Raw genomic sequence first — 14,955 nt, 5'->3', positions numbered from 1 at the left:
AATGAAATCGAAATATTAACAATAATTTTAAACTATTTTTTTACTCGTATGAGGGCACAACTTAAATGTGTGTTACACGCGGTTCCTATTTTAATCAATATGTTTGTTGTCTTGGGAAAATGGCACTCGTTGGGTCAGCTAAAATTTAAAAAAGCTTTGGAATTTTTTTAATATTTTCGTATTTCTGCACTTTTAGAATACAATTCTTATCCATGTATGGCAAGGTATACTGGATAAGACGTTAGAAATTGCAATGGAAGCATGGGTCGTATAAGTGACGTCGTTACTTATACGCAATATTTTTCCCTTAAAGAAAATAATTATTAATAATAAAAATTAATCAACAAAAAAATTTATTTATACATGAACAACAATCAGTTTAAAGTCCAATCTTCTAAATGGTACAGATAAATTATATTCGGACAAACTGTTTACTAAACGAAATATTAAGCAAAATTAAATATTAAACAAAATTCGTAACTCATTTTTTTCTATTGTGTGAAGACAATTCTGTACGAGAGTTTCAGTCTTATGGGAATTGGCAAATGCCTGTCTTTCCTAAGTGACATATGTCTCAATATATCAATGAAATTGTTGAAGTTCGTAGGGTACACAAATTGCATATAAGAACAAATTCCTTTCCAAAAACATTGCCAAATTTATGTCTTTGCATTGCTGCCTACATACATTGCTTTAGCTCTTGCTTTCCACCAAGACGTTTCTAAGAAAGACATTACCAGAGATAGTAAGGCAAAAATTCTACTACCTAACTGTAAAGGAAATGCCAACAGCATTTTTGGTAACTTGTGTTAGTTCTTCTTCTCGTGTTTTGGTAAGGATGAGACTGTTTTCTTTCTGTGTTAAAATAAAAAACATATTGAAACATAGTTTTGAGAATGAGTAGGAGGAAGGAATTCTGTGTTTCATTTTGAAAATTGACTCACTAACGGATGACTCACTATGTTTAACGTTAAAGAAACTAAGGCAGAAAAAGATTTAAAAAACCCTTTAAATTGCTCAAAAAATAAAATCCAGTGACATGAAATTTGGAAAGAGATTTTTTCTGTTTTCTAACTGAAGAAGAATTTTAGTTGAAAATATTTAAATGTATACTTTGAAATAATAAAAAAGAAAATAAAAAAATCTATAAACAGAAGACCTATGCATATGTATATGTATTTATATTTAAACAACCCTTTAAATTGGTCAACAAATGAAATCCGAAATTTTGAAAGAGATTTTTTTCTGTTTTCTAACTGAAGAAGAATTTTAGTAGAAAATATTTAAATGTATACTTTGAAATAATAAAAAAAATAAAAATAAATCTACCCAGTTGTTCAATAAAAAGCAATAGTCTACTCTGACATAGTTATCTAAGTAGTTACGCATTGATCCTAGTTACTTTACACCCAAAAATGCCACACAAAATAGCCTATAGCTTGCTTTTGTCACTTGAAATGGGCTTCCCTGCCTATCATGTCAATTCTCTAGTTACAGGTAATGCGGCATGTAATATATTGACTATTTTATAGACTACTGATGGTTAGCGGAATATACAATGTTTCTCTCTCGAATCTCTTTCCAATATAATTTCTCTTTTTGAAAACAAAATAGAATAAATGTTTTGTCATTTTGTTTAAAATTCATTTTTTATTCGGAATATAAAAAAGTTTATGCGTTTGATGTGCAAAAACTTATTGTTATATAAAGAAGCAAGAAACGTGTTTTTGGGCTAAATTATGAAATGATGAATATTTTCAGAAGAATTTTGGTAAGTATAGAAACTTTTCTGGGACAATATATTTTTCATTATCTCATTAAACTTTTATACATTTTAATTGAGGTACTTCTGAATTCTGAATCTAAAGCACACTTGAGATGCACATTCCGAGGACCAAATAAACATTAGCTCCAGTATCAAGGATTCACACACAAGCTTCAATATCAAGAAACTTAAAGATGAACATTAAATTGTCCTTTGTAATATATGTGTGTATATACACATCATGTAATTAAATAAAGCGAGGTTAGCGCATATACAATATAAACAGATTAACTGTTATACTTATATTGTTTAAACCGGTATACTGATTACACCTTACTAGAGATTTTGTCTATCATTTCTGACTACCGAATTAACTGGTTACTGGTAATGCAATGAAGGGACAAGTGGCTTTCCGAAGACTATCGAATTGACTGGTTACTGGTAATGCAATGAAGAGACAATTGCCTTCACACGACTATCGAATTGGGTGGTTACTGGTAATGCAGTGAGGAGACAATAGACCCCTTCCTATGACATCCCCATGTTAAATTCACCAGGCTATAACATTGCGAGTAGATTGGGTGGTAACTAGGGGTGTTTACCAGTAGCCAGCAATATTACTAGTTATTCCCTAGTTACCCGAACAACTGGGTATAAACAGAAGGCCTATGTATATGTATTTGTATATGTATATGTTTGTATTTATATTTCTGAAGTTGCAAACAAATGTTTTCTATGATTCCTAATATAATTTAAAGTAACAAGAATTTGAATCGTAAATATAATTTAAACCATTGAGACTCATTTCGAATCATTAGTATGATTGAAGTTTTTTTTTTTCATTTATTCCACTCAGCATATTTGCTGAACGTATTAGTTTTTCTCATTTTAAATATTTTATACATATTTCTAATTAAATACACCTATGCTTTGCTCTGCAATAAATCAATTCCCCAAGCATTATTTTAACACATAGTCATATTTGCCGTAATCTAAATATCGTTAAAAATAAATATTTGGTTGCTAAATTTCAAATGAATTCAATTGAAATCAGTCAGTCTTATTTACCGTAATCAATTAGAATTCATTTGATGGCCGGCCATCATCATCGTTGCCAATAACAATCAGTGTAATTTTCCAAATGAACAATTTGCAGATCCATCACCAAAATGTATTTAACCGGATTATGCAAATATGGGGGGTTTAATATTTTCTGTTTTCTGTATTATTAAAAATATTATTCTGTGTGACATGTTGTGCAGGTGGCAAAAAATAATTTATTCACTTTGTGTGTTTGGAAAAATAATTCATGCAACTATTTGCTGTATAATTTTGGGCATAATTTTTAAAAGTTTACATTAAATTTATAAAAATAATCTTTTAAATCGAATCAAGAGAAACATGAATCGTATGAGTGCCGTTGTTACTTATACGCTTGATAATCCCTTTGATTATTAGCCTCAAACCAGGGTTATTAAAATCATAAACATATGATTTAATATTCAATTAAAAGCAAATTTCACCAATGGAGCGTATAAGTGTTGTTGTTACTTATACGCTTAATTGGCCCCCTTAGGAAAAGCCCCAATAACTCCTCGATAATAAACACTGCATGTGAGAAATATATCGTAACTTGTTAACAAAATACTAAGAGACATTCCACATTATATTATAGTATCCACCTTCCTTTACTTTTAATGCGTACAAAACGTTTTCCATACCCTTACGCCATTCCAGAACATCAGCATCCAAATAATAAAAGAGCAACACTAAGATGAAAAGAAATCCGAATGCGTATAATCCTATTTGAAGGCAATAATCCAATATTTTTCTATTGTATTGCGTACGCAAAGAGCTCGTTAAATGATTATTTCCATGACTCTCGATACCAAAGGGCCAGCTGGGAAGGGTGGCCATGACAATCAAGTTCTTGTTCTGGTTTTTTCCCTCATTTTGCCATGGAGATATTTAAGCCAAACAATCCCTGGATGCGATTGTTAGCAGGTCCTTAAATTTGTTAGGGAAACTTATTTTTAACACGCAAAAAAACGTTACGCTTACATATTTGGGTGTGTGTTTGGATAAGGATAAAAAATAATTGTGGTCGTTTGCTGCTATAATAGTGTTAATGTCAAAAGATCCACTTTCCGCTTGTAACTTTGGGAATAAGGGCTGCTAAAATGGAATGCGTGCGTATTGGTTGGATACATACTTCATTCATACCCTGTGATATTTTTTCACCACAGAAAATGTGTTTTTTTTTTCAAGAACAATGACAGCTTCGTAACAGCTAAACTATGGAAGCAGAAGTAATGAAGGCGTTAAACAATATTACGTTGTTTTCGTTTTGCAAGATTTTGCCATTGTTTGTTGTCTCTACAGTCCTTCTTCCATCTCTTCTTTGGTGTTCCGGTTCTTTTTTGCGAGACATTTTATCTGGGATTTCTTTGATAATTTATGTACGAACCAAACCAACCAAACAAAACAAATGAAGAAAGAGTATCAGAAACGAAGAACACAACAGGACATAAGAGAGGAACTGAAGTAAAACAATGAGCAAAAAACGCAATGAATAAAACACCATTATTTTGGTTTGGGAGTCTGATTCTAGTAACAGTTAAAGATACTTTGAACAGTGAGTTCGAAAAAAATGGTAAATAGTTCCCTAAAGTAGATGGTTATATGTAAGAAGTTACAAACTCCAATTAAATCAGTGGAACGCATAAGTGTTGTCGTTACTTATACGCAATATGTTTCAGTTTGAAGAAAATCGAATAATTCTTTAATTTAAATGGTTATTTCGACGAAAGATCTGTAAGATTTTAATCTTCTACAGATGTTCTTGTAATGCGCACAAACGTTCCCCAGCAAAAAAAGTTGAAATTAAGATGCAACAACAAACATGTAACAGAATATAATGTCATATGGCTACTAATAGTAGTTTGGCATACTTTATCAAAAGATTCAGATAAATTTAATGCTTATATTATTGAAGTCTCCCTTGGAACAATTATTATTACTATTGAAAACCTTAAATTCCAAGGTTTAAAAATCAATAGAAAAATCTGTGATTTTATTTAAACCAAGAAAATATTTTAATTTAAATATAATTTATATCTTAATTTCTTTCTAAGGTTCTCTGATTTCATTGAGGACATAGAGTACGGCCAGTGAAAATAGAGGACAAAGATAGTAGGTTAAAAATAGATCAACGGAACTGATGAGATCCTGTGGCGAGGATCGAAACTAGTCTTCCCTGCCTTACCCCTTGGCGAACAATGCCAAACTCTCTCCACTAATAAATTAGTTGTTTTAAAATATGGAGATGACAACAATGGGATTAAGCCAGACTATATTGAGAAAAAAATAAAAATTTTGGAAAAACAAAAAAGATCCCTGATATCTAAAAAAGTATACTGTAATCTATAATAGAGTACGGTTGGTCGCCATATGATATGACTTAATATTGATGTAGTTAATGGTGATGCTATGCCGAACTCATAGGAAAATCTGTAATAATTTTTATATATTAAAAACAAAAATAGGCAAATTCGGGTAAAGGGGCCAGAAAAATGATGCAAGCAAACACAATTTTTAGATCTAATAAAATCACTCTGAAGTTCAAATAATGGCAATATCCGCAATGGGGTCATATAAGTGATGTCCTAACGTATACGCCATAGGGAACCTCGTAACAAAATCGCTAATAATTCGTAATTATGTATTTTATATGAAAAATTTGCTCTAAAAACTCAACAGAAAACAACTATTAAAATCTAATTATTCTGCTTAAGCTTCTGTGATTCCAAGGAAGCAATTGTGATGCTTATAGACTACTCATTTTAAAATATATATTTTTAATCCAAAGAGGACATAAGAGTTGGATTTTTTTAATTTTTGAAGAAAAAATTATAGAAACAAGTCATTGTGTTTTAGGCTTTTCGAAGGACTCTAAGAAGCCGAAAACTGTAGAATTTTCTTCGTTTTTTTTGGCGGAATCTACAATACGTGATATATTTTAGGCATTTATGGAGGACTCACAGCGACGAGTCTAGGAAGAGACTGTGCACTTTTTTTAAGATTTTAGATCACTACGAAACGTTGCCAAATGGGGTTCTTTTAAAGACAAATAGAGGTCTGAAAATACAAATTAACAAAAAAAATATTACAAATATTGACCTTAGAGCTGATGGGAGTCTTATTGAAGAGTTGAAGGTATTCTTTATGGACGAGTTTAAGGGGGCATTTATAGACGAGTTAAAGGATGAATTTAAGCTGAAGGGGGTCACTATAAAAGGACTGAATTGAATCTTTCTAGACTAACTAAAGGGAGACTTCACAGACGGGAAGGGAATCTTTATAGACGAAGTCTGTATAGAGTCTTTGTAGACCACTTCTTGAAAGTATTCAAAGACGAGCTGAAGGCAGTCTTTATTTAAAATTTGAAGAGAGCATTCATAGACGAACTGAAACGAGTCTTTGTAACCAAGTTCTTCATAGAAGATCTGAAGTAAGACTTTAAAGACGAGCTGAAAGGAGGTTTTATAGACGAGCTAAAGAGAGTCTTTATAGACGAACTGAAGGGATTCTTTTTAGAAAATCTGAAGTATGCTTTATAGACGACCTGAAAGGAGTTTTTTTATAGACGAATTTGTACATTGGCTGTTGATTGATTGACTGAAGGTCTTCTATATTGCGAAGACCTTTCAAAGGGTTAATGGACATTTATTAAAAGTCTTCTATAGACAAAAGACCTCTTAAAGATCTTCCATAAAAGGTTTCTAGAAGCAGAAGACCTCTAACAAATATTTTAGGAACAGTATATTTTCACAGTTCTTCTACAGAGAGAAGACTCTTCATAGAAGATCTGAAGTAAGACTTTAAAGACGAGCTGAAATGAGGTTTTATAGACGAGCTAAAGAGAGTATTTCTAGACGAGCTAAGGAGAGTCTTTCTAGACGAGCTGAAGGGATTCTTTATAGAAAATCTGAAGTAAGCTTTATAGACGACCTGAAAGGAATTTTTTATAGACGAACTTGTACATAGGCCGCAGGATTCTTTTATAGATGGGCTGAAGGTCTTCTATATTCCGAAGACCTTTCAAAGGGTTAATGGACATTTATTAAAAGTCTTCTATAGACAAAAGACCTCTTAAAGATCTTCCATAAAAGGTTTCTAGAAGCAGAAGACCTCTAACAAATATTTTAGGAACAGTATATTTTCACAGTTCTTCTACAGACAGAAGACTTTAGAAGTCGTCTATAAACAAAAAAATCGTTTAAAGATCTTCTATATTCCGAACACCTCTTACAGGTCAACTATGGACAGTCGGTTTTTCGAGCTCTTCGGAATCTTCTACAGACAGAAAACCTTTTAAAAAAATTCTATAAGCTGAATGCCTTTTCGAGTTCTTCTATAGACAGGAGGCATTTTAGAACTTTTCTATAGATGTGAGACCTTTCAAACTTATTTCAAGTTCGAAGACACTACTTCGGTAACATCCTCCACTAAAATGTAAAGACATAAGACCTTTAAAACTTAGGCCAAGTTCGTAGGCATTACTTCGGTTACCTCACCCTCTAAAATGTAAAGTTGGTTGTTAAAGTAATAACCCATAAGCTCAAAAAACCATCTGAAATGAGAGATGAGCACAATAACTTACGAACTATCCGAAACTTGGGACATAATATGCATAATGTCCATGTTCCAATAGCCTCTTTGGTATAACCTCTACCTTTCTGAAATTACATACCCTCCAGACGGCATAGAGATCGTAATGTATGCGGATGATTGTAAGATCTTGAGGTCGGGTGCTATAGTCGATGACATATGTGATATGTCAAATGTCTACATATCTGACCTAGTTCAGTTTTTCTATCTAATGAATATGAAAATATCCGCCGCTAAATCCACTGCCACACAGTTCAACACTTGGGCGGCTGAAATGAGGCTCCTACTGAACATATTGGTCGATGGTGTACTGACCGACTGAACGACCGACCACTAACTACCCCAAAATATTGGGTGCAACGTCCAATTGGATGTTTAAGACGTCCGCGCAAGCCAAAGCTATTTGCGACGAGATCAGAAGTAGGAACAAGGTTTTCACGTCGCTGGATAGCAGCACAAAAAAACTTTGTTACCTCTTACAAAGTGTGTGGTAAGCGGAGCTAGCATGATATGCATATGATAGCGCTACGCAGTGGAAGAATATTCAAAACTGCCAGAATACCCTATGAGGACTGCAGCACGGTGCATCCTCACGACACCAGTGAACCATCTTCATGAGGAGACGACAGTTTTACCGTGGTATGAGGAGACGATAGGACAACAGGATGTTGCCGATGCAGTACCTCCTGGGTGTTATTGCCGAGAGCATTCGTGTCACGACTTAATTGACAAGTTTGCCCCACCCGGGCACGTCAGATCTTCGTGATCTAGAGAGAGAGGTCCAGAGGTATAAAGGAAAACCTCTAGACAAGCGATCGGCATCGTGCGATTGGTGAGAGCAAAGGGCGTACATTTCAATGTAAAATGCTTAAAATTTGAGCTCTTTTGCTCTCATTAAGCGCACGCTGCCGATCGCTACTCTAGACCAACGAGCCTATCAGACAGGCTTGGATAGCATTCACACTGAGACGGTTGCGCAGGCAGTAGAGAGATACAGTGTGAATGTCCTACTTGGGACCAGCCCCCATCAATCACCGCAGAAGAACGCCAGCTGTCAAGGCAAACGCGAATTGATGCCACGATACCCAACGCATGCCCGGTATGTGTATTGAGACCACACGACACACTGCATTTGTTTAGCTGCCCAGCTAATCCCACTCAACTGTCTCCTGATTCTTTATGGATACAACCAGTCCAGGTTGCATTTGAGTCTGGGTACAGAGGAACCGGAACTTGATAACTGAAATAATACGGGAACGAACGAATATGATTTGCTACAACAACAACAGCGATCTATTGGAAGGAGGAAAGCAGACGAGAAATGTTAAAGCTGTTTTTATAGATCGGAGTATAATGTTTCGAATTAATTCTCTTTCGAGTTGAGCTGTTATGACCTAAGAGATGTATTGAAAAAATAGGAGTTCACCGAAGTCCCACACATTCAACCATTATGCTACGTTTCACGAGTGGTTAAATTCGATCATCAGGCATATTAGGATGTTTTTTTGTGGGTGAACGTAGGTTAAGTTTGGAAATCAGCATTCGAAATTTGTATATACGAATTAATGTAATTTAATTCCAAACTTTTCCTATGGTTCGACCCTCCGCCATAATATGGAGGGTATAGTTAAATTTGTCGTATATTCTTGATCAGGGTAAAATTCTAAGTCGCTGTAACCTTGTCCGTCTGTGGAAATCAAGATACAGCTCGTAATTTTTAGGATAGAGCTTTGTAATGTGGAACAGAAGTTTCTATTACTCCTAGGATTTTTGGTATTGCAAATGGGCTATATCGGTCCTTAGAACGGAACCACCCGATTTTCGGTATGGTGGTGGTTTTCGCCTCATTATCACATCCAAATGGCTGAAATTTGGTACTTGGTCTTCGTTGGGGGTAAAAAACTTTCCTCCAGAAATTTGTTGGTATAGCTTCACGCTTTCATATAGCCTCCATTTAACGGTACCTCTAGATTTTCGGTATTTTGAAGGTTGTGGTCACAATAATCCATCGAAATGACTGAAATTTTATATTTAGTCTTCGTTTGGGGTATACAATTTTCTCTCAGAAATTTGTCGGTAAAGGTCCTCTCCTTCATATAGACCCCATAAAACGGTACCTCCCGATTTTCGGTATTTTGTAGGTTGTGGCCATAGCAACACGCCGAAATGGCTGAAATTATGTATTTAGTCTTTGTTGTAGACTGAAATTCGTTGGTATAAGTCCACTTTTCGATATAGCCCCCATAGAACGGTACCTCCCGATTTTAGTAATTCTGAAGGTAGTGACCTCAATATCCCACCGAAAGACTGACATTTTTTATTTAGTCTTCCATTGGGTTATAAAATATTTCAGAAGAAAATTATCAGTATAGGCCCGCGGGTTCCTATATCCTCCATAGATGCGTACCTCATGATTTTCGGTATTTTGAATGTTTTACCGCCAGAAATTTGTAGGTATAGATCGACGTTTTGATATAGCCCCTATGGAATGGTACTTCCGAATTTCGATATTTTGAAAGTTAGCCACATTGTTTTTACCGAACTTGGTGAACTTTGGTATTTAGTCTTCTTCATAAACGAAAGGAAACTAATTTTACTTCAGTACAACTCGTGGTAGAGGGTATAACAAGTTCGGCCTGGCCGAACCCAACGCCGTTCTTACTTATTTTTCAGTGCTTCATTACAAATACTGTGACAGTTTTTTTTCCACCATTATTTGTTTTTGTCCTTCTGTATCAGCAGATTTTATCATCAATATTTGTCACCGGAAGCTTTGACAAGTTTATGGTGGCGTAGAACGCTGGGATGTCGACAATCGTGTCATTTGGCTGTCGAATCTCAGCCTGGCTCAGCGTTCTAAGCCATCATAAACTTGTCAAAGCTTCCGATGACAAATATTGATGATCAAATCTTCTGATACAGAAGGACAAATACATATAAATGTAGAAAAAAAGCTGTCATAGTATTTGTAATCAAGCATTGGGATTTCGGTGAACTCCTAATTTTTCAATGCACCTCTTAGGTCATAACAGCTCAACTCGCTACAGAATTACTTTAAATATCACTATAAAATGATCTTCGCCTTAATAAGGCAAAGATAAATATAATCTTTTCGTTTGTTTTTTAACCACTGTCTTTTAGAATAATTCAGTTTTCATCTGCCGAATGTCTAAGTGGTCTTTGGTATCTGAAATTGTTGTTTCATTCTAGTTTTTGTATCATTTATGGTCGCCACTAAAACAACAATATTGGGGGCAATAGTCTGCTATTTGTCCACTTGCCTGCCTGCTGAGTACATGCTCTGGCAGTGCGTATTGCGTATTGTCTCGGGTGTCCATTGGAGTATTTGGCTTCATTAATCTTCTGTTCCATTTCTTCTACGGAGTTTTTACGCAAACCCGGGTGGTCGTTTTGCAGCAGTAAAAACTGTTGACTTTAGATATTTTCCGTTCACCAAGAATGCTGTTCAAACAGAAAAACATCACCAGGAATTTGGTCAAGAAATGCTAGAATCAACAGCAACATCATCATCATCCTCATCGTCATCCTCGTCGTCATGAGATGTTAAACATTTCATTCTCATTCGAGCTGTCTTCCGTCTTAATCTTTTTGTTTATTTGTTGAGATTGGTCGGTTGATTATTTGCAATTCCTTTTGTTGTAGCATTTCCCTTCTATAGCAGCATCTATAGCAGCAGTACCATATCCTAAGCACAGCTGAAACTAAATCTATGTGTTTATTGTTAAATTGTCTGAGAATTTTTGTTTTATGCTCTGAAAACTCATTCAAGTATTAAATGACTTAAGAAGAAATATCAACAATCCAAATTACCAAAGGAGAACAGGGGAGGGGGAGGTATTTGTTTGGTATTTGGCATCTCATCGAAGTATCTCTAATCGAATTAGTTATGCTTGTGGGAAATGCTAAGCTTTCAATTATAACAGGATAAGCGATTTGATAGTATCAACATTTTCTGTATCCCATTAAAATCAATTGGGCGCAAAATATGGAAATATTTTAGAGAGACAGCCAGGCAGGAAGGAAGTTAAATTTAAGCCTAAGAATGTTACACTTTGCAAATACCATTTAAAGGCAATTTATCCACATAAATTTACATTTTACCCTTTCTTAAAGAGAAAATAGTTCAGCTTCCAAAAAAACTTAAGCCATCAACAACAGCAGCGAAACATCATCCCATCCGTTCTACAAGAATTTCCCATTTTAGCCGGAAAATAAAAACAATAATAAACTTGTCAAGGGGGACGAGAAGGGTAGCCATAAAAAAGTTATAATCAAAGGCACCATCAATAACTACAGCAACAACAACAACTATAATCCTTCCAATGACTTTTAAGTAGTTTCTTATTAAAAATATGCCAGCGAAAAAACGTCTTTATAAATATTTAACATTCTTTATGGTCAGAAGAGTGTCGGGCCAAAATGGTGACTGGATGGATGGAGGGTGAAGGGAGAATGAATGAATGTGTGAAGGGTATTTTATTTTAAGGCAAAAACTTTGATATCAAAGGATTCGAAATGTTGATAATAAAAAATTGGATGTTTTTTAGCTGTTTGGTAGCGCGGCAAAACACTGCGGCAACAACAACGGCTACAAAAACAAAGAGGGATTAATGTTTGTGTCTGAAAACTTTAAGCGAAAAACACGCAGAGTTTTTGTTGTTGTTTTTGACAGGCAATATTTGTAAGAGGTTGGGTTGTTGTTGCTGTGTGTTGAAAACATCGTTGCTGAATGATTGGTAATGGTGAATGAAGTGCCAGCCATGGAGCATGAAAAGCTCAACTAATAAATTTATTTTTCAAACACAAGAGCTATGGAATGTTGTAATGCATGAGCAGAAGGGAGTTTTAGGGCGTGCAGAATGGATTTTTTAAGCCAGCCTTAGCTGAGAGTCAAAAGGAGTCGTTATAGACAAGCCAAAGGGAAACATATACACCGTAGTCCTCCAAATGTCTTCTAACGACCCTAAACATCGCCTATAAGCAGAAGAATTGTGAAGATATGATAAAAACTTTCTATAGAATGGGAAGCCTAAATATAAGGCTTGTATAGAATAGAAGCCCTCGACAGGAGGACCTCGATAGAAGGCCTCCGTAAAAGGTTTCCGCAGGAGCTTTTTACAGAATAGAATGTCTCAGTGGGAGGCCTCTAAAGAAGAGAAGGCCTCCGTAGGAGGCTTCCACAGAAAATAAGGCCTCCGTAAGAAGCTTCCATAGAAAATAAGGCCTCCGTAGGTGGCTTCTATAGAGAAGAAGACCTCCGTAGGTGGCTTCTATAGAATAGATGGCCTCCGTAGGAGGCTTCTATAGAAAAGAAGGCCTCCGTAGGAGGCTTCTATAGAATAGATGGCCTCCGTAGGAGGCTTCTGTAGAATATATGGCCTCCGTAGGGGGCTTCTATAGAGAAGAAGGATAGAATAGATGGCCTCCGTATGAGGCTTCTATAGAAAAGAAGGCCTCCGTAGGTGGCTTCTATAGAGAAGAAGGCCTCCGTAGTAAGCTTCTATGTAATAGAAGGCCTCCGTAGGAGTGTTCTATAGAATATAAGGCATCCATAGGAGGCTTCTATAGAATAAAAGACCTCCGTAGGAGGCTTCTATAGAATAGAAATCCTCCGTAGGATGCTTCTATAGAAAAGAAGGCCTCCGTAGAGGCTTCTATAGAAGAGAAGGCCTCCGTAGAGGCTTCTATAGAATAGAAGACCTCCGTAGGAGGCTTCTATAGAATAGAAGACCTCCGTAGGAGGCTTCTATAGAGAAGAAGGCCTCCGTAGGAGGCTTCTATAGAAAAGAAGGCCTCCGTAGGAGGCTTCTATAGAAAAGAAGGCCTCCGTAGAATACTTCTATAGAGGCTTCGTAGGAGGCTTCTATAGAGAAGAAGGCCTCCCTAGTAAGCTTCTATGTAATAGAAGGCCTCCGTAGGAGTGTTCTATAGAATATAAGGCATCCATAGGAGGCTTCTATAGAATAAAAGACCTCCGTAGGAGGCTTCTATAGAATAGAAATCCTCCGTAGGATGCTTCTATAGAAAAGAAGGCCTCCGTAGAGGCTTCTATAGAAGAGAAGGCCTCCGTAGAGGCTTCTATAGAATAGAAGACCTCCGTAGGAGGCTTCTATAGAATAGGAGGCCTCCGTAGGAGGCTTCCATGATACAGAAGGCCTCGTGGGAGGCTTCTATAGAATAGAAGACCTCCGTAGGAGCCTTCTATAGAATAGAAGACCTCCGTAGGAGGCTTCTATAGAATAGAAGACCTCCATAGGAGGCTTCTATAGAATAGAAGACCTCCATAGGAGGCTTCTATAGAATAGAAGACCTCCGTATGAGGCTTCTATACAACAGAAGACCTCCGTAGGAGGCTTCTATAGAATAGAAGACCTCCATAGGAGGCTTCTATAGAATAGAAGACCTCTGTAGGAGGCTTCCATAGAATAGAAGACCTCCGTAAGAGACCTCCGTAGGAGACCTCCGTAGGAGGCTTCTATAGAATAGGAGACCTCCGTAGGAGGCTTCTATAGTATAGAAGACCTCCGTAGGAGGCTTCTATAGAATAGAAGACCTCCGTAGGAGGCTTCTATAGAATAGACGACCTCCGTAGGAGGTTTCTATAGAATCGATGGCCTCCGTAGGAGGCTTCTATAGAATAGAAGACCTCCGTAGGGGTTTTCTAAGACCTCCGTAGGAGGCTTCTATAGAATAGAAGACCTCCATAGGAGGCTTCTATAGAATAGAAGACCTCTGTAGGAGGCTTCCATAGAATAGAAGACCTCCGCGGGAGGCTTCCATAGAATAGAAGACCTCCGTAAGAGACCTCCGTAGGAGACCTCCGTAGGAGGCTTCTATAGAATAGGAGACCTCCGTAGGAGGCTTCTATAGAATAGAAGACTTCCGTAGGAGGCTTCTATAGAATAGAAAACCTCCGTAGGAAGCTTCTATAGAATAGAAAACCTCCGTAGGAAGCTTCTATAGAATAGAAGACCTCCGTAGGAGGCTTCCATAGAATAGAAGACCTCCGTAGGAGGCTTCTATATAATAGAAGACCCCGTATGAGGTTTCTATAGAATAGAAGACCTCCGTAGAAGGCTTCTATAGAATAGAAAACCTCCGTAGGAGGCTTCTATAGTATAGAAGACCTGCGTAGAAGGCTTCTATAGAATAGATGACCTCCGTAGGAGGCTTCTATAGAATAGAAGACCTCCGTAGGAGGCTTCTATAGAATAGAAGACCTCCGTAGGAGGCTTCTATAGAATAGAAGACCTCCGTAGGAGGCTTCTATAGAATAGAAGACCTCCGTAGGAGGCTTCTATAGAATAGAAGACCTCCGTAGGAGATTAGAAGACCTCCGTAAGAGATTAGAAGACCTCCGTAGGAGGCTTCTATAGATTAGAAGACCTTCGTAGGAGGCTTCTATAGAATAGAAGACCTCCGTATGAGGCTTCTATAGAATAGAAGACCTCCGTATGAGGCTTCTATAGAACAGAAGACCTCCGTAGGAGGCTTCTATA

At 36.7% G+C, this 14,955-nt stretch overlaps 1 protein-coding gene and 1 long non-coding RNA gene across 2 annotated transcripts in view; both read right to left on the bottom strand.

The window, feature by feature from the left end:
• mtgo (miles to go) overlaps nucleotides 1-14,955 on the bottom strand; it is a 994,590-nt gene that overhangs the window by 277,383 nt on the left and 702,252 nt on the right. The gene's annotated exons all lie outside the window — the stretch shown is intronic.
• On the bottom strand, nucleotides 103-5,138 carry LOC141395185 (uncharacterized). Its single transcript, XR_012410549.1, has 2 exons — nucleotides 2,414-5,138; nucleotides 103-1,325 (listed from the first exon to the last, which is right to left on the bottom strand). It is a non-coding gene; the product is annotated as an uncharacterized lncRNA (long non-coding RNA).

This window comes from Musca autumnalis, unplaced genomic scaffold (genome assembly GCF_047663935.1).
Source record: "Musca autumnalis isolate F117 unplaced genomic scaffold, ASM4766393v1 scaffold_2, whole genome shotgun sequence".
Classification (NCBI taxonomy): Eukaryota; Metazoa; Arthropoda; class Insecta; order Diptera; family Muscidae; genus Musca; species Musca autumnalis.
The sequence above is the reverse complement of the archived record's forward strand: the minus strand, read 5'-3'. Positions and strand labels throughout refer to the sequence as shown.